The 19,546-nt window shown below is 47.0% G+C and overlaps 1 protein-coding gene across 1 annotated transcript in view; it reads left to right on the forward strand.

Moving 5' to 3' along the window:
* Window positions 1–691: 691 nt before the first annotated feature.
* The window catches only part of LOC120996662 (tyrosinase-like), a 103,068-nt gene continuing 84,213 nt past the window's right edge, over window positions 692–19,546 (forward strand). The window contains exons 1-2 of the mRNA XM_040426770.1: window positions 692–702; window positions 2,013–2,027. The gene's annotated coding sequence lies outside the window, so the exon portion shown is untranslated. The remainder of the gene's footprint in view (window positions 703–2,012; window positions 2,028–19,546) is intronic.

Here is a 19,546-nt window from a genome sequence, read left to right on the forward strand (position 1 = left end):
ATCCTGTTCCGATTAACCCCCTGCGGCGCCGCAATCGCATTTTAAACCCATGACGTACCGGTACGTCATGGGTCCTTAAGGACTCGGGAAACATGCCGTACCGGTACGTCATGCGTCCCTGAGGGGTTAAGTGAGGAAAATTGGCTTCTACCTCACAGGGGTTTTTTGCCTTCCTCTGGATCAACTTGCAGGATAACAGGCCGAACTGGATGGACAGAGGGCTTTTTTCGGCCTTATATACTATGCTACTATGTAAGTTGGACAGGAGACACTGTCACATACAGTATGTCACAGAGCGTCACATAACGATCATATTACTACAGCCATAATTGATGGCTCGGTGGCGATCACCGTAGCATCAGCAGCAATACCCAATAACAACAGAACATATATCAGCATAAATGTTATACAAGGAGACAGTGGTACCTTCTCATAGTGTGAGTAATAAATGGGCAGCCCTGTGTCCAGGAGGTTGGCTCCCAAGACTATTCACCCAGGAAATTCGAGGAGGCCACTGCACACAACCAGGATGACACACAATCAGTCAATCTTCCGCTTGGCACAGATTAGTCGTGTTGTGTTCTGACTGTAGGAAGCTGAAGACTTCATTTGCATCTTGGATCTTCCTGAAGCTTCTTCTCTAGGTACATAAATATTCACAATCTCTTCCATCTGCACCCACAGACAGAGGGACCCAAAGACATCACAGCCTATAAGGTACAGTATATTCTTCTGTAGATGATGTGTGCTGGGGCAGAAGGTCAGGGTTATAGACATCACAGCCTACAAGGTACAGTATATTCTTCTGTAGTTGATGTGTGCTGGGGCAGAAGATTAGGGTTAAATACATTACAGCCTATAATGTACAGTATATTCTACAGTAAATGGTGTGTGGTGGGGCAGAAGGTCAGGGTTATAGACATCACAGCCTATAAGATACAGTATATTCTTCTGTAGATGATGTGTGATGGGCAGAAGGTCAGGGTTAAAGAGATCACATCCTATAAGATACAGTATATTCTTCTGTAGATGGTGTGTGGTTGGGCAGAAGGTCAGAGTTAGAGACATCACAGCCTATAAGGTACAGTATATTCTTCTGTAGATGGTGTGTAGTGGGGCAGAAGGTCAGGGTTATAGACATCACAACCTATAAGATACAGTATATTCTTCTGTAGTTGATGTGTGGTGGGGCAGAAGGTCAGGGTTAGAGACATCACAGCCTATAAGGTACAGTATATTCTTCTGTAGATGGTGTGTGGTGGGGCAGAAGGTCAGGGTTATAGACATCACAGCCTATAAGGTACAGTATATTCTTCTCTAGATGGTGTGTGTTAGGGCAGAAGGTCAGGGTTAGAGACATCGCAGCCTATAAGATACAGTATATTCTACTGTAGATGGTGTGTGGTGGGGCAGAAGGTCAGGGTTGGAGACATCACAGCCTATAAGATACAGTATATTCTTCTATAGATGATGTGTGGTGGGGCAGAAGGTCAGGGTTGGAGACATCACAGCCTATAAGATACAGTATATTCTTCTATAGATGATGTGTGGTGGGGCAGAAGGTCAGGGTTATAGACATCACAGCCTATAAGGTACAGTATATTCTTCTGTAGATGGTGTGTGGTGATTCAGAAGGTCAGGGTTAGAGACATCACAACCTGTAAGGTACAGTATATTAGTCTGTAGATGATGTGTGGTGGGGCAGAAGGTCAGGGTTATAGACATCACAGCCTATAAGGTACAGTATATTCTTCTGTAGATGGTGTGTGGTGATTCAGAAGGTCAGGGTTAAAGAGATCACAGCCTATAAGATACAGTATATTCTTCTATAGATGATGTGTGGTGGGGCAGAAGGTCAGGGTTAGAGACATCACAGCCTATAAGGTACAGTATATTAGTCTATAGTTGATGTGTGGTGGGGCAGAAGGTCAAGGTTATAGACATCACAGCCTACAAGGTACAGTATATTCTGTAGATGGTGTGTGGTGGGGCAGAAGGTCAGGGTTATAGACATCACAGCCTACAAGGTACAGTATATTCTGTAGATGGTGTGTGGTGGAGCAGAAGGTCAGGGTTATAGACATCACAGCCTAAGAGATACAGTATATTCTTCTGTAGATGGTGTGTGGTGGGGCAGAAGGTCAGGGTAAGAGACATCACAGCCTATAAGGTACAGTATATTCTTCTATAGATTATGTGTGGTGGGGCAGAAGGTCAGGGTTATAGACATCACAGCCTATAAGGTACAGTATATTCTTCTGTAGATGAGATGTGATGGGGCAGAAGGTCAGGGCTAGAGACATGACAGTCTATAAGATACTGTAAATTCTCCTCTAGATGATGTGTGATGGGGCAGAAGATCAGAGAGGGTTAGAGACATTACAGCCCATAAGGTATTTTATGTTTTTCTCTAGATTGTGTGAGATGGGGCTAAAAGTCAGGGTTAGAGACATCACAGCCTATAAGGTATAGTACAGTATGTTCTTCTGTAGATGGTGTTTGATGGGTCATACAGTCCTGGTTATAGATATCACAGCCTATAAAGGTACTATATGTTCTTCTGTAGATGGGGCGGAAAGTCAGGGTTAGAGACATCACAACCTGTGCGGTACTACATGATCTTCTCTAGATGGGTCAGAAAGTCAGGGTTAGTTACATCATAGCCTATAAGGTACTGTATGTTGTTCTCTAGATGATGTTTGATAGGGCAGAAGGTCAGGGTTAGATACATCACAGCCTATAAAATACAGCATGTTCTTCTCTAGATGATGTGTGATGGGGCAGAAAGTCAGGGTTAGAGACATCACAACCTGTGCGGTACTACATGATCTTCTCTAGATGGGTCAGAAAGTCAGGGTTAGTTACATCACAGCCTATAAGGTACTGTATGTTGTTCTCTAGATGATGTTTGATAGGGCAGAAGCTCAGGGTTAGATACATCACAGCCTATAAAATACAGCATGTTCTTCTCTAGATTATGCGCGATGGGGCAGAAAGTCAGGGTTAGAGACATCACAACCTGTGCAGTACTACATGTTCTTCTCTAGATGGTGTGTGATGGGGCAGAAAGTCAGGGTTAGAGACATCACAGCCTATAAGGTACTGTATGTTCTTCTCTAGATGGTGTGTGATGGGGCAGAAGGTCCTGGTTATAGACATCCTAGCCTATCAGTTTCTGCATTGTCTTCACTAGATGGTATGTGATGGGGCAGAAAGTCAGGATTAGAGACATCACATCCTATAAGGTATGGTATATTCTTCTCTAGATGATGTGTGATGAAGCAGAAGGTCAGGGTTATTGACATCACACCCCATAAGACACAGTATGTTCTTCTGTAGAAGATGTGTAGTAGGGCAGAAGGTCAAGCGTAGAGATCAGTCTATAAGGTACAATTATATGTTCCTCTCTAGATGGTGTGTGATGGGACAGAAGGTCAATGTTATAGACTTCACAGCCTATAAGCTACTGTTAATTCTTTCTAGATGGTTTCTCATGGAGCATAAGTTCAGGGTTGCAGACATCACAACCTGTAAGGCACTGTATTTTCTTCTCTAGATGGTGTGTGATGGGGCAGAAAGTCAGGGTTATAGACATCACAGGTTATAAGGTACAATATGTTTTTTCTCTAGTGGGGCAGAAGGTCAGGGTTAGAGACATCACTGTCCATGCTATCTGTGAAGAATACATGTTATCTGTGAGGAGTCCACTCTGTAAAGGATGCTTAATATTTTTAAGGAGTCCATGTTATTTAGGAGGAGTCCACTTTGTGAGGAGGCCATGTTATTTAGGAGGAGTCCATTTTGTGAGGAGGCCATGTTATTTGTTAGGAGTATACTCCATGAGAAGTCATGTTATTTTGCAGGAGGTCTTGTTATTTTTAAAGAGTTTTAATTATTTGCTAGAAGTCCATGTTATTTGTCAGCAGTTATTTTATGTCTTTTTTGGGAGTCTACTCTTTTAAGAGTCCATGAAATCTGTGAAGAATTTGGGGGTTTCTATCCATTGGTGTCAGGTGGTTTATAGGCCATACATGCTTCTCTGGAATTTTGGGGAAAAGATATGCAATTTAGCTCTTGCCAAGCTCCACCTCTGATGCCACCAGATGTAAGGGAGCTATTCTATAAGTCAGTGTTAGCCCTTTAAACAGGCCTTGAGACAGGACTTGGATAGTAAATAAGCCAGCACCTCATCCGCAGACAGCTGTTTCAGATGATTGCCCCTCAACAGTGCAGAGCAGAGAGCACCAGCTTAACTGGGTGAAAGGCCTAGGTCAGGATTTGGGGGGTACTATCTCTCCTTAATCGGTGTGAGGAGGATATCGGTGAAGAATACATGGTATTTATGAGGACTCCATTCCATGAAAAGTCCATGCTATTTAGGAGTCCATGTTATGTTAAGAGTCCATGTTGTGTGTGAAGAGTCCATACTATTTGTGGAGTCCATGTTATTTGTGAGGAGTCCATGTTACATGTTATTTGTGAGGAGTCTACTCTGTCAGGAGTTTCTGTTATTTGGAAGGAGTCTATGCTGTCTGTGAAAAATACAAGCTATTTGTGAGGACTCCACTCTGTAAAGTGTCTATAATATTAGTGTGGAGTCCAAATTTGAGGACTACACTCCATGAGAAGTCCTTGTTATTTGGGAGGAGTCCATGTTATTTGTGAAGAGTCCATGTTACAGTATTTGTAATTGTTATGGAACAGTTGTATGGACAATGGTTGTGGAATCACTGTGCCAATTAACCAGTTAGGCATTTGGCTAGACCTTAGAGTCTTACCCTGGCTGTCCCCTGGTATCCACCCTTTAAATCCTATACAGGGATCTGCACTTCACTGCAGGGGAGCCAGGACCACTACCTCCTTGAGTAGTCCTCAGAGACACTACTGCAAAGCACCAGATGCACAGAAAAAGCATACCTCCCAACTTTTAAAAGTCAGGGACAACATATGTGGTGCGCATGGCGGCAATTTTGTTTCATACTTCCCACAAAGAATAATTAATGACTTATTCATGTAAATATTACCATATAAATAATCGGATTATAGGTGACGTAGCTCAAGTAATATAGAGCAGTTTTAAAGGGGATGGTCCATCTCACATATTGAGGCATATCGCTAGGATGTACCCCCAATGTCTGATACATGTGGGTCCACCTCTGGGAACTGCACCTGTCTTTAGAATGAAGCTCGCAGAGTGAATGAGGCCACACCACGCATGCGTGGCCACCCTCCATTAATTTCTATGGGAGTACGGAAAATAGCCAAGCACTGTGCTGTCCCATAAAAATGAATGGATGGCGGCCACGCATGTGTGGTGCATCCTTCCTTCACTTTCTGAGATCCGTTCTAAAGATAGGTGTGAGTCCCACGTCTAGGACCCACACCTATCATGTACGAGATGTGCCAACCCCTTGAATAAACTAGTTAGACAGGCAGATGAACTCGCACAGCCAGGCTACGATTAACCATCACAATACGGAACTGAGAAGTGATGCAAGCACATTGGCAAAATTCACATCAACTACCATTGAACACAATGGCACCAATTCAAACCCGCAAGAAGCTGGTGCCTGCGCACATGGTACAACTGCAAAAGTAAATCACCATTGTAACAGTGATAAGTCCATGTTATTTCAGAGGAGTTCATGTTATTTGTGAGGAGTCTAATCTGTCTGGACTCGGTGGTTCGGTGGTTAACACTGGTGCCTTGTAGCGCTGTGGTCCCTGGTTCAAATCAGACCAGGGACAACCTGGAGTTTGTATGTTCTTCCCGTGTTTGCTTGGGTTCTCCCACACTCCAAAGCCATACTGATAGGGACCTTAGATTGTGAGCCCCATTGGGTACGGCGAGTGATGCTGAAGTCTGTAAAGCGCTGCGGAATATAGTGGCGCTATATAAGTGCATAAAATAAATAAGTAAGGAGTCCCTGCTAACCATGAAAATACATACCATTTGTGATCAGTCTGCTTAATTTCTGAGGAGTCCATGTTATCTGTGAGGAGTCCTAAACTCTGACTGGAGGACAAAAAAATAAAAAGGCCACTTTCCCCTTTACACTGCAACATTCCTGTAAGTAATAAGTAAAAATGGCTAACCCCCCCCCCCCCCCCATGGCTTACAGCTACTGTAAAAACTTAATAAAATCTGCACAAAAAAAAAGATTAAATCTACAAAAATACAAAATGAAAGGCAGGTGGCAAAAGAGAGCAAAGCAAAATCTGAAAAATTCTTTAAATATATAAATGCTGAGAACCAATGTCAGAGCAGGTAGGTCCCCTAAATAACTGTAAAAGGGGATGGCCACTGAAGATAAGGAAAAGGGTTACTAAATGTTTTTTTTAGCTCTTTATAGATAAAAAAAAAACACAGAAAGTAGCTGATATCGGTGAAGCCAGTGCCGATTAATTTATTTTGGTGGAGCCAGTGCTGAGGAGCTGCTGTTCGTGGAGCCAGTGCTGAGGAGCTGCTGTTCGTGGAGCCAGTGCTGAGGAAGTGATGTTGGTGGAGCCAGTGCTGAGGAGCTGAACTAGGCAGTGCAGGTGCTGAAATTCTGATGACTCTGGTGCCAGTGCTGAGGAGCTAATGTCAGTGCTGAAGAGCTGATGTCAGTGGTCCCAGTGCTAAGGAGCTGATGTCTCTGGTGCCAGTGCTGAAGAGCTGATGTCACCGGTGCTACTGCTGAGGAGCTGATGTCAGTGGTGCCAGTGTTGAGGAGCTGATGTCACCGGTGCTACTGCTGAGGAGCTGATGTCAGTGGTGCCAGTGTTGAGGAGCTAGTGTCAGCGGTGCTAGTGCTGAGGAGTTGATGTCTCTGGTGCCAGTGCTGAGGTTCTGATGTCTCTGGTGCCAGTGCTGAGGAGCTGATGTCACCGGTGCCAGTGCTGAGGAGCTGATGGCAGTGGTCCCAGTGCTAAGGAGCTAATGTCTCTGGTGCCAGTGCTGAGGAGCTGATGTCACCGGTGTCAGTGCTGAGGAGCTGATGGCAGTGGTCCCAGTGCTAAGGAGCTAATGTCTCTGGTGCCAGTGCTGAGGAGCTGATGTCACCGGTGCTACTGCTGAGGAGCTGATGTCAGTGGTGCCAGTGTTGAGGAGCTGATGTATCTGGTGCTAGTGCTGAGGAGCTAGTGTCAGCGGTGTTAGTGCTGAGGAGTTGATGTCTCTGGTGCCAGTGCTGAGGTTCTGATGTCTCTGGTGCCAGTGCTGAGGAGCTGATGTCAGTGATGCCAGTGCTGAGGAGCTGATGTCTCTGGTGCCAGTGCTGAGGAGCTGATGTTTCTGGTGCCAGTGCTGAGGAGCTGATGTCTCTGGTGCCAGTGCTGAGGTTCTGATGTCTCTGGTGCCAGTGCTGAGGAGCTGATGTCAGTGATGCCAGTGCTGAGGAGCTGATGTCTCTGGTGCCAGTGCTGAGGAGCTGATGTTTCTGGTGCCAGTGCTGAGGAGCTGATGTCTCTGGTGCCAGTGCTGAGGAGCTGATGTCTCTGGTGCCAGTGCTGAGGAGCTGCTGTCTCTGGTGCCAGTGCTGAGGAGCTGATGTTTCTGGTGCCAGTGCTGAGGAGCTGATGTCTCTGGTGCCAGTGCTGAGGAGCTGATTTCTCTGGTGCCAGTGCTGAGGAGCTAGTGTCAGCGCTGCTAGTGCTGAGGAGTTGATGGCAGTGGTGCCAGTGCTGAGGAGCTAATGTCTCTGGTGCCAGTGCTGAGGTTCTGATGTCTCTGGTGCCAGTGCTGAGGTTCTGATGTCTCTGGTGCCAGTGCTGAGGAGCTGTTGTCTCTTGTGCCAGTGCTGAGGTTCTGATGTCACCGGAGAGATGCTGAGTGGCTGATGGCAGTGGTGCCAGTGCGGAGGAGCTTATGTCTCTGGTGCCAGTGCTGAGTATCTGATGTCTCTTGTGCCAGTGCTGAGGAGTTGATTGCAGTGGTGCCAGTGCGGAGGAGCTTATGTCTCTGGTGCCAGTGCTGAGGTTCTGATGTCTCTGGTGCCAGTGCTGAGTTTCTGATGTCCCTGGTGCCAGTGCTGAGGTTCTGATGTCTCTGGTGCCAGTGCTGAAGAGCTGATGTCAGCGGTGCCAGTGCTGAGGTTCTGATGTCTCTGGTGCCAGTGCTGAGTTTCTGATGTACCTGGTGCCAGTGCTGAGGTTCTGATGTCTCTGGTGCTAGTGCTGAGGTTCTGATGTCTCTGGTGCTAGTGCTGAGGAGTTGATGTCAGTGGTGCCAGTGCTGAGGAGCTGATGTCTCTGGTGCCAATGCTGAGGTTCTGATGTCTCTGGTGCCAGTGCTGAGCAGCTGATGTCTCTGGTGCTAGTGCTGAGGAGTTGATGTCAGTGATGCCAGTGCTGAGGAGCTGATGACCCTGGTGCCAGTGCTGAGGAGCTGATGTCTCTGGTGCCAGTGCTGAGGAGCTGATGTCAGTGGTGCAAGTACTGAGGAGCTGATGTTTCTGGTGCCAGTGCTGAGGAGCTGATGTCAGTGGTGCAAGTACTGAGGAGCTGATGTTTCTGGTGCCAGTGCTGAGGAGCTGATGTCTCTAGTTCCAGGGCTGAGGTTCTGATGCAACCGGAGTGACTGCTGAGTGGCTGATGTCTCTGGTGCCAATGCTGAGGAGCTGATGGCAGTGGTCCCAGTGCTAAGGAGCTAATGTCTCTGGTGCCAGTGCTGAGGAGCTGATGTCACCGGTGCTACTGCTGAGGAGCTGATGTCAGTGGTGCCAGTGTTGAGGAGCTGATGTATCTGGTGCTAGTGCTGAGGAGCTAGTGTCAGCGGTGCTAGTGCTGAGGAGTTGATGTCTCTGGTGCCAGTGCTGAGGTTCTGATGTCTCTGGTGCCAGTGCTGAGGAGCTGATGTTTCTGGTGCCAGTGCTGAGGAGCTGATGTCAGTGATGCCAGTGCTGAGGAGCTGATGTCTCTGGTGTCAGTGCTGAGAAGCTGATGTTTCTGGTGCCAGTGCTGAGGAGCTGATGTCTCTGGTGCCAGTGCTGAGGAGCTGATGTCTCTGGTGCCAGTGCTGAGGAGCTGATGTTTCTGGTGCCAGTGCTGAGGAGCTGATGTCTCTGGTGCCAGTGCTGAGGTTCTGATGTCTCTGGTGCCAGTGCTGAGGAGCTGATGTCACCGGTGCCAGTGCTGAGGAGCTGATGGCAGTGGTCCCAGTGCTAAGGAGCTAATGTCTCTGGTGCCAGTGCTGAGGAGCTGATGTCACCGGTGTCAGTGCTGAGGAACTGATGGCAGTGGTCCCAGTGCTAAGGAGCTAATGTCTCTGGTGCCAGTGCTGAGGAGCTGATGTCACCGGTGCTACTGCTGAGGAGCTGATGTCAGTGGTGCCAGTGTTGAGGAGCTGATGTATCTGGTGCTAGTGCTGAGGAGCTAGTGTCAGCGGTGCTAGTGCTGAGGAGTTGATGTCTCTGGTGCCAGTGCTGAGGAGCTGATGTCAGTGATGCCAGTGCTGAGGAGCTGATGTCTCTGGTGCCAGTGCTGAGGAGCTGATGTCTCTGGTGGCAGTGCTGAGGAGCTGATGTTTCTGGTGCCAGTGCTGAGGAGCTGATGTCTCTGGTGCCAGTGCTGAGGAGCTGATGTCTCTGGTGCCAGTGCTGAGGAGCTGCTGTCTCTGGTGCCAGTGCTGAGGAGCTGATGTTTCTGGTGCCAGTGCTGAGGAGCTGATGTCTCTGGTGCCAGTGCTGAGGAGCTGATGTCTCTGGTGCCAGTGCTGAGGAGCTGATGTCTCTGGTGCCAGTGCTGAGGAGCTGATGTCTCTGGTGCCAGTGCTGAGGAGCTAGTGTCAGCGCTGCTAGTGCTGAGGAGTTGATGGCAGTGGTGCCAGTGCTGAGGAGCTAATGTCTCTGGTGCCAGTGCTGAGGTTCTGATGTCTCTGGTGCCAGTGCTGAGGTTCTGATGTCTCTGGTGCCAGTGCTGAGGTTATGATGTCTCTGGTGCTAGTGCTGAGGTTCTGATGTCTCTGGTGCCAGTGCTGAGGAGCTGTTGTCCCTGGTGCCAGTGCTGAGGTTCTGATGTATCTGGTGCTAGTGCTGAGGTTCTGATGTCTCTGGTGCCAGTGCTGAAGAGCTGATGTCAGCGGGGCCAGTGCTGAGGTTCTGATGTCTCTGGTGCCAGTGCTGAGTTTCTGATGTACCTGGTGCCAGTGCTGAGGTTCTGATGTCTCTGGTGCTAGTGCTGAGGTTCTGATGTCTCTGGTGCTAGTGCTGAGGAGTTGATGTCAGTGGTGCCAGGGCTGAGGAGCTGATGTCTCTGGTGCCAATGCTGAGGTTCTGATGTCTCTGGTGCCAGTGCTGAGCAGCTGATGTCTCTGGTGCTAGTGCTGAGGAGTTGATGTCAGTGATGCCAGTGCTGAGGAGCTGATGACCCTGGTGCCAGTGCTGAGGAGCTGATGTCTCTGGTGCCAGTGCTGAGGAGCTGATGTCAGTGGTGCAAGTACTGAGGAGCTGATGTTTCTGGTGCCAGTGCTGAGGAGCTGATGTCAGTGGTGAAAGTACTGAGGAGCTGATGTTTCTGGTGCCAGTGCTGAGGAGCTGATGTCTCTAGTTCCAGGGCTGAGGTTCTGATGCAACCGGAGTGACTGCTGAGTGGCTGATGTCTCTGGTGCCAGTGCTGAGGAGCTGATGGCAATGGTCCCAGTGCTAAGGAGCTAATGTCTCTGGTGCCAGTGCTGAGGAGCTGATGTCACCGGTGCTACTGCTGAGGAGCTGATGTCAGTGGTGCCAGTGTTGAGGAGCTGATGTATCTGGTGCTAGTGCTGAGGAGCTAGTGTCAGCGGTGCTAGTGCTGAGGAGTTGATGTCTCTGGTGCCAGTGCTGAGGTTCTGATGTCTCTGGTGCCAGTGCTGAGGAGCTGATGTCAGTGATGCCAGTGCTGAGGAGCTGATGTCTCTGGTGTCAGTGCTGAGGAGCTGATGTTTTTGGTGCCAGTGCTGAGGAGCTGATGTCTCTAGTTCCAGGGCTGAGGTTCTGATGCAACCGTAGTGACTGCTGAGTGGCTGATGTCTCTGGTGCCAGTGCTGAGTAGTTGATGGCAGTGGTGCCAGTGCTGAGGAGCTTATGTCTCTGGTGCCAGTCCTGAGGTTGTGATATCTCTGGTGCCAGTGCTGAGGTTCTGATGTATCTGGTGCCAGTGCTGAGGTTCTGATGTATCTGGTGCCAGTTCTGAGGAGCTGATTTCAGCGGTGCTAGTGCTGAGGAGCTGATGTCAGTGGTGCCAGTGCTGAGGTTCTGATGTCAGCGGTGCCAGTGCTGAGGTTCTGATGTCTCTGGTGCCAGTGCTGAGTTTCTGATGTACCTGGTGCCAGTGCTGAGGTTCTGATGTCTCTGGTGCTAGTGCTGAGGTTCTGATGTCTCTGGTGCTAGTGCTGAGGAGTTGATGTCAGTGGTGCCAGTGCTGAGGAGCTGATGTCTCTGGTGCCAATGCTGAGGTTCTGATGTCTCTGGTGCCAGTGCTGAGCAGCTGATGTCTCTGGTGCTAGTGCTGAGGAGTTGATGGCAGTGATGCCAGTGCTGAGGAGCTGATGACCCTGGTGCCAGTGCTGAGGAGCTGATGTCTCTGGTGCCAGTGCTGAGGAGCTGATGTCAGTGGTGCAAGTACTGAGGAGCTGATGTTTCTGGTGCCAGTGCTGAGGAGCTGATGTCAGTGGTGCAAGTACTGAGGAGCTGATGTTTCTGGTGCCAGTGCTGAGGAGCTGATGTCTCTAGTTCCAGGGCTGAGGTTCTGATGCAACCGGAGTGACTGCTGAGTGGCTGATGTCTCTGGTGCCAGTGCTGAGGAGTTGATGGCATTGGTGCCAGTGCTGAGGAGCTTATGTCTCTGGTGCCAGTCCTGAGGTTGTGATATCTCTGGTGCCAGTGCTGAGGTTCTGATGTATCTGGTGCCAGTGCTGAGGTTCTGATGTATCTGGTGCCAGTTCTAAGGAGCTGATTTCAGCGGAGCTAGTGCTGAGGAGCTGATGTCAGTGGTGCCAGTACTGAGAAGCTAATGTCTCTGGTGCCAGTCCTGAGGAGCTGATGTCAGCGGTGCCAGTGCTGAGGTTCTGATGTCCCTGGTGCCAGTGCCTATGTTCTGATGTCTCTGGTGCCAGTGCTGAAGAGCTGATATAGGCAGTGCGATGTCACCGATGCTAGTGCTGAGGAACTGATGTCACCGGTGCTTGTGCTAAGGAGCTGATGTCTTTGGTGCCAGTGCTTTGGCGCTGATATCTCTGGTGCCAGTGCTGAGGTTCTGATGTATCTGGTGCTAGTGCTGAGGAGCTGATTTCAGCGGTGCTAGTGCTGAGGAGCTAATGTCTCTGGTCCCAGTGCTGAGGAGCTAATGTCTCTGGTGCCAGTGCTGAGGAGCTGATGTCAGTGGTCCCAGTGCTGAGGAGCTGATGTCAGTGGTGCCAGTGCTGAGGAGCTGATGTCAGTGGTGCCAGTGCTGAGGAGCTGATATCTGTGGTGCCTGGACTGTTAGTACATCCAGTGATATACTCAATTGGCTAACTGTAGATATGGTCCAAGAGAAGTTAAATAAGGTAAGTGTGAATAAGGCTCCGGGTCCAGATGGATTACACCCAAGAGTGCTTAAAGAGCTCAGTTCAGTCATTGCTGTGCCCCTGTTTATCATTTTCAAAGATTCTCTAGGAACTGGTACAGTGCCAAGTGATGGGCGCAAGGCAAATGTGGTGCCCATATTCAAAAAGGGCTCTAATTGGGTAATTTATTGTACTAAAATACGCCTATATGAGGCGTATTTCAGGCGAAGAATGCAGCGCACCAGCGAGTTATGTCACAATCTGCAACTTCTCCCCGCTCAAGCCAGGTCTAAAAAATGTGGGCGTGGTGTGGGTGGGGAAGGGGAGGGGCCGAAAGGCCTGTCTCATTAAGTTTGTTCTATGCCTGTTTCAGGTTTAGAAAAAGGTGTAAATGTCAGACAGCTCAGAAACTTTCTTACATTTAGAAGTGGTGGAGGATCCACTGAAGTTATGAAGAGGCCGGGTACTAATAATCTACATACATCATATGTCCTAGGAGGAGTAATACTGGAGAGTCACTTGTAGAGAAGGATCCGGTACTAATAATCAACATACATCATATGTCCTAGGAGGAGTAACACTGGTGAGTCACTTGTAGAGAAGGATCAAGTACTAATAATCTACATACATCATATGTCCTAGGAGGAGTAACACTGGAGAGTCACTTGTAGAGAAGGATCAGGTACTAATAATCTACATACATCATATGTCCTAGGAGGAGCAACACTGAAGAGTCACTTGTAGAGAAGGATCGGGTACTAATAATCTACATACATCATATGTCCTAGGAGGAGTAATACTGGAGAGTCACTTGTAGAGAAGGATCGGGTACTAATAATCTACATACATCATATGTCCTAGGAGGAGTAACACTGGAGAGTCACTTGTAGAGAAGGATCGGGTACTAATAATCTACATACATCATATGTCCTAGGAGGAGTAATACCGGATAGTCACTTGTAGAGAAGGATCCGGTACTAATAATCTACATTCATCATATGTCCTAGGAGGAGTAACACTGGAGAGTCTATTGTAGAGAAGGATCAGGTACTATAATCTACATACATCATATGTCCTAGGAGGAGTAATACCGGAGAGTCACTTGTAGAGAAGGATCCGGTACTAATAATCTACATACATCATATGTCCTAGGAGGAGTAACACTGGAGAGTCACTTGTAGAGAAGGATCAGGCACTAATAATCTACATACATCATATGTCCTAGGGGGAGTAACACTGGAGAGTCACTTGTAGAGAAGGATCAGGTACTAATAATCTACATACATCATATGATCTAGGAGGAGTAACACTGGAGAGTCACTTGTAGAGAAGGATCGGGTACTAATAATCTACATACATCATATGTCCTAGGAGGAGTAACACTGGAGAGTCACTTGTAGAGAAGGATCAGGTACTAATAATCAACATACATCATATGTCCTAGGAGGAGTAACACTGGAGAGTCACTTGTAGAGAAGGATCCGGTACTAATAATCTACATACATCATATGTCCTAGGAGGAGTAACACTGGAGAGTCGATTGTAGAGAAGGATCAGGTACTAATAATCTACATACATCATATGATCTAGGAGGAGTAACACTGGAGAGTCACTTGTAGAGAAGGATCCGGTACTAATAATCTACATACATCATGCAGCCAGCCAGTCGCAGGGGCAACACGTGAGGTGCACGGTGGACCGATGAGGGGCCAAATAATATAACACAGTTCATCGGTTTACTCACGGTTAGCAGGAAGCCTCCCTGGGCCGGCAGCACAGTGTTGAGGTGGACAGCACGAAATCCTCTGTGACATGCTCTGTGGTAGGGAAGCATCAGCCAAGATGGTGGTTGAGGTGCCCTTGATGTTAGGGGTGCTTAGGGTGCTTGTTGCGGCTGAGTCCCTTGATGGTTTTTGTCGTGACGCCAGTACCGTTAATGGTGGTACAACCAATAGTGGTAATAATGAGGTAGACAGTGGTAAGATGCAACTCACAACTTTTACTGATGTTGCTTTGGTTGCAGCAGTACAGAATACAGTCTCTTGTTGGTATTAGAGTTAATCTGCAGATCCACTGTTTCTAGGCTTTCTTAGGCTTGATTTAAGCTTTGGTTAAGGAGTACCTTGTTCCTGTTGATGTGCTCAGTCCTATACCTTGTCCTTTCTCTACAAGCTGAACATTGGGACAGGTAAACTCATCTGTTTCCCAGAGTTATGGTGTGGCGGCCAGAAGCTATAACTCCTCCACCATGCGCAAAGGTGTCTGTGGCCCAAAATAATGGCTTTTATCACCCATAAATCCTTAGGAAGCATGTTTCTATTACAGGGAGGCAAACTCTCTCCTACTGGTCAGGGATGCAAGTATATAGTCCGGCCACAGAAGGAAAACGCTCTTCTGCGCCTCACACCATGGTACTACCTCATAGCGAAGTTGGCTCCACTCACTAATCTGTGGTGTGGAGTCTTCACTCTGCATTCTCAACTCTGTTCTCACTAATCTGAACTCAACTGTCTGAGTAGGCCTGACCTAGATATTTATAAGACCTAAGTTTTATCCCCATCTAGTGGTGGGATGTATAAATTACACCTAATCTGCCTGGTAACAGGGATTTTGCAGATAAATTAGTACAAAGTCACATGACATAGCATAGTACAATTTTTAGGATAAAAAGTGCTTTTAAGCAGTGCCTACACACGTAGTGGGACGCTGCAATCATATTTCCTAGGAAGAGTAATACTGGAAAGTCACTTGTAGATAAGGATCAGGTACTAATAATCTACATACATCATATGTTCTTGAAGGAGTAACACTAGAGAGTCACTTGTAGAGAAGGATCAGGTACTAATAATCTACATACATCATATGTCCTAGGGGGAGTAACACTGGAGAGTCACTTGTAGAGAAGGATCGGGTACTAATAATCTACATACATCATATGTCCTAGGGGGAGTAACACTGGAAAGTCATTTATAGAGAAGGATCAGGACAGGTACTAATAATCTCCGTGCATCACATGTCTTAGGAGGAGTAACACTGGAGAGTCACTTGTAGAGAAGGATCAGGTACTAATAATCTACATACATCATATGTCCTAGGAGGAGTAACACTGGAGAGTCACTTGTAGAGAAGGATCAGGTACTAATAATCTACATACATCATATGATCTAGGAGGAGTAACACTGGAGAGTCACTTGTAGAGAAGGATTGGGTACTAATAATCTACATACATCATATGTCCTAGGAGGAGTAACACTGGAGAGTCACTTGTAGAGAAGGATCAGGTACTGATAATCTACATACATCATATGTCCTAGGAGGAGTAATACCGGAGAGTCACTTGTAGAGAAGGATCAGATACTATAATCTACATACATCATATGTCCTAGGAGGAGTAACACTGGAGAGTCACTTGTAGAGAAGGATCGGGTACTAATAATCTACATACATCATATGTCCTAGGAGGAGTAACACTGGAGAGTCACTTGTAGAGAAGGATCAGGTACTAATAATCTACATACATCATATGATCTAGGAGGAGTAACACTGGAGAGTCACTTGTAGAGAAGGATTGGGTACTAATAATCTACATACATCATATGTCCTAGGAGGAGTAACACTGGAGAGTCACTTGTAGAGAAGGATCAGGTACTGATAATCTACATACATCATATGTCCTAGGAGGAGTAATACCGGAGAGTCACTTGTAGAGAAGGATCAGATACTATAATCTACATACATCATATGTCCTAGGAGGAGTAACACTGGAGAGTCACTTGTAGAGAAGGATCGGGTACTAATAATCTACATACATCATATGTCCTAGGAGGAGTAACACTGGAGAGTCACTTGTAGAGAAGGATCGGGTACTAATAATCTACATACATCATATGTCCTAGGAGGAGTAACACTGGAGAGTCACTTGTAGAGAAGGATCAGGTACTAATAATCTACATACATCATATGATCTAGGAGGAGTAACACTGGAGAGTCACTTGTAGAGAAGGATCGGGTACTAATAATCTACATACATCATGCAGCCAGCCAGTCGCAGGGGCAACACGTGAGGTGCACGGTGAGCCGATGAGGGGCCAAATAATATAACACAGTTCATCGGTTTACTCACGGTTAGCAGGAAGCCTCCCTGGGCCGGCAGCACAGTGTTGAGGTGGACAGCACGAAATCCTCTGTGACATGCTCTGTGGTAGGGAAGCATCAGCCAAGATGGTGGTTGAGGTGCCCTTGATGTTAGGGGTGCTTAGGGTGCTTGTTGCGGCTGAGTCCCTTGATGGTTTTTGTCGTGACGCCAGTACCGTTAATGGTGGTACAACCAATAGTGGTAATAATGAGGTAGACAGTGGTAAGATGCAACTCACAACTTTTACTGATGTTGCTTTGGTTGCAGCAGTACAGAATACAGTCTCTTGTTGGTATTAGAGTTAATCTGCAGATCCACTGTTTCTAGGCTTTCTTAGGCTTGATTTAAGCTTTGGTTAAGGAGTACCTTGTTCCTGTTGATGTGCTCAGTCCTATACCTTGTCCTTTCTCTACAAGCTGAACATTGGGACAGGTAAACTCATCTGTTTCCCAGAGTTATGGTGTGGCGGCCAGAAGCTATAACTCCTCCACCATGCGCAAAGGTGTCTGTGGCCCAAAATAATGGCTTTTATCACCCATAAATCCTTAGGAAGCTTGTTTCTATTACAGGGAGGCAAACTCTCTCCTACTGGTCAGGGATGCAAGTATATAGTCCGGCCACAGAAGGAAAACGCTCTTCTGCGCCTCACACCTTGGTACTACCACATAGCGAAGTTGGCTCCACTCACTAATCTGTGGTGTGGAGTCTTCACTCTGCATTCTCAACTCTGTTCTCACTAATCTGAACTCAACTGTCTGAGTAGGCCTGACCTAGATATTTATAAGACCTAAGTTTTATCCCCATCTAGTGGTGGGATGTATAAATTACACCAGACCAGCCTATGAACAGGGATTTTGCAGATAAATTAGTACAAAGTCACATGACATAGCATAGTACAATTTTTAGGATAAAAAGTGCTTTTAAGCAGTGCCTACACACGTAGTGGGACGCTGCAATCATATTTCCTAGGAAGAGTAATACTGGAAAGTCACTTGTAGATAAGGATCAGGTACTAATTTTCTACATACATCATATGTCCTAGGGGGAGTAACACTGGAGAGTCACTTGTAGAGAAGGATCAAGTACTAATAATCTACATACATCATATGTCCTAGGGGGAGTAACACTGGAGAGTCACTTGTAGAGAAGGATCGGGTACTAATAATCTACATACATCATATGTCCTAGGGGGAGTAACACTGGAAAGTCATTTATAGAGAAGGATCAGGACAGGTACTAATAATCTCCGTGCATCACATGTCTTAGGAGGAGTAACACTGGAGAGTCACTTGTAGAGAAGGATCAGGTACTAATAATCTACATACATCATATGTCCTAGGAGGAGTAACACTGGAGAGTCACTTGTAGAGAAGGATCAGGTACTAATAATCTACATACATCATATGTCCTAGGAGGAGTAACACTGGAGAGTCACTTGTAGAGAAGGATCGGGTACTTATAATCTACATACATCATATGTCCTAGGGGGAGTAACACTGGAAAGTCATTTATAGAGAAGGATCAGGACAGGTACTAATAATCTCCGTGCATCACATGTCTTAGGAGGAGTAACACTGGAGAGTCACTTGTAGAGAAGGATCGGGTACTAATAATCTACATACATCATATGTCCTAGGGGGAGTAACACTGGAGAGTCACTTCTAGAGAAGGATCGGGTACTAACAATCTACATACATCATATGTCCTAGGAGGAGTAACACTGGAAAGTCATTTATAGAGAAGGATCAGGTACTAATAATCTACTGTGGGGATTCGCTCTGGTAGGCAGGGTAAGCGGACGCAGTACAGAAGCTGCCTGTTCACACCACACAAAGTCCACAGTGCAAAAAGCCTTCACCTGGTCAGCAGATTTCCACCCGCAGATCACAGCAGGCTTTAGAGGCCTGTTTCCCCAGCATGCGGCTCTCACAAATAGATGGCCTCAGTGTCTCAAGACACAGACTCCACAACTTCTCTGTCATGGAGGATAGTGCACACCAGCTGAACGTGCTGGCTGGGTTTTTATATCCCAGCTGTAACAGAAGCCCTCGGTTTATCTGTTGGAATATTGTGGATTTTGGGGTACTTTTAATGTATAAAAAGAAAATGTGGTTTTACTGTCTGGAGATGATTAGGTTACTACAGTGTCTAACCTGATTATCTCCCAGTCAGGGGGGAAACATTGTAAGTTCTGTATGGGGGTCTTTATACACAATGTGGTTTTACTGTCTGGAGATGATTAGGTTACTACAGTGTCTAACCTGATTATCTCCCAGTCAGGGGGGAGACATTGTAAGTTCTGTATGGGGGTCTTTATACACAATGTGGTTTTACTGTCTGGAGATGATTAGGTTACTACAGTGTCTAACCTGATTATCTCCCAGTCAGGGGGGAAACATTGTACGTCCTGTATGGGGGTCTTTATACACAATGTGGTTTTACTGTCTGGAGATGATTAGGTTACTACAGTGTCTGACCTGATTATCTCCCAGTCAGGGGGGAGACATTGTGTGGGACCGTCCGGGATTGTGTGATTATTCTCCCGTGGTCAGTGTGGCGCTGTAGAGCTGCTCCAGAGACTTCCAAACCGAGTTGTGATTCCCAGTAGCTGTGCAGCTCTTACAAGAGCTAGTAGTGATATAGCTGTTCCCTACAACACGAGACTAGGCTGCGAGTTGAGGAAAAGAAGAACAACATTTATTGGTGCCACCCTTGGCCTTATATACAAGTTTCCATGGAAGGGGCCCTCCTCCGTTGACCTGATTGAGAACTGCGTGACAACCACACAGAACAATGGAAATAATCGCACAATCCGGGACAGTCCCACACAATGTCTCTACATTGTGTATAAAGACCCCCATACAGGATGTACAATGTTTCCCCCCTGACTGGGAGATAATCAGGATAGA

The sequence above is a fragment of the Bufo bufo genome, chromosome 3 (genome assembly GCF_905171765.1).
Source record: "Bufo bufo chromosome 3, aBufBuf1.1, whole genome shotgun sequence".
NCBI classification, from domain to species: domain Eukaryota; kingdom Metazoa; phylum Chordata; class Amphibia; order Anura; family Bufonidae; genus Bufo; species Bufo bufo.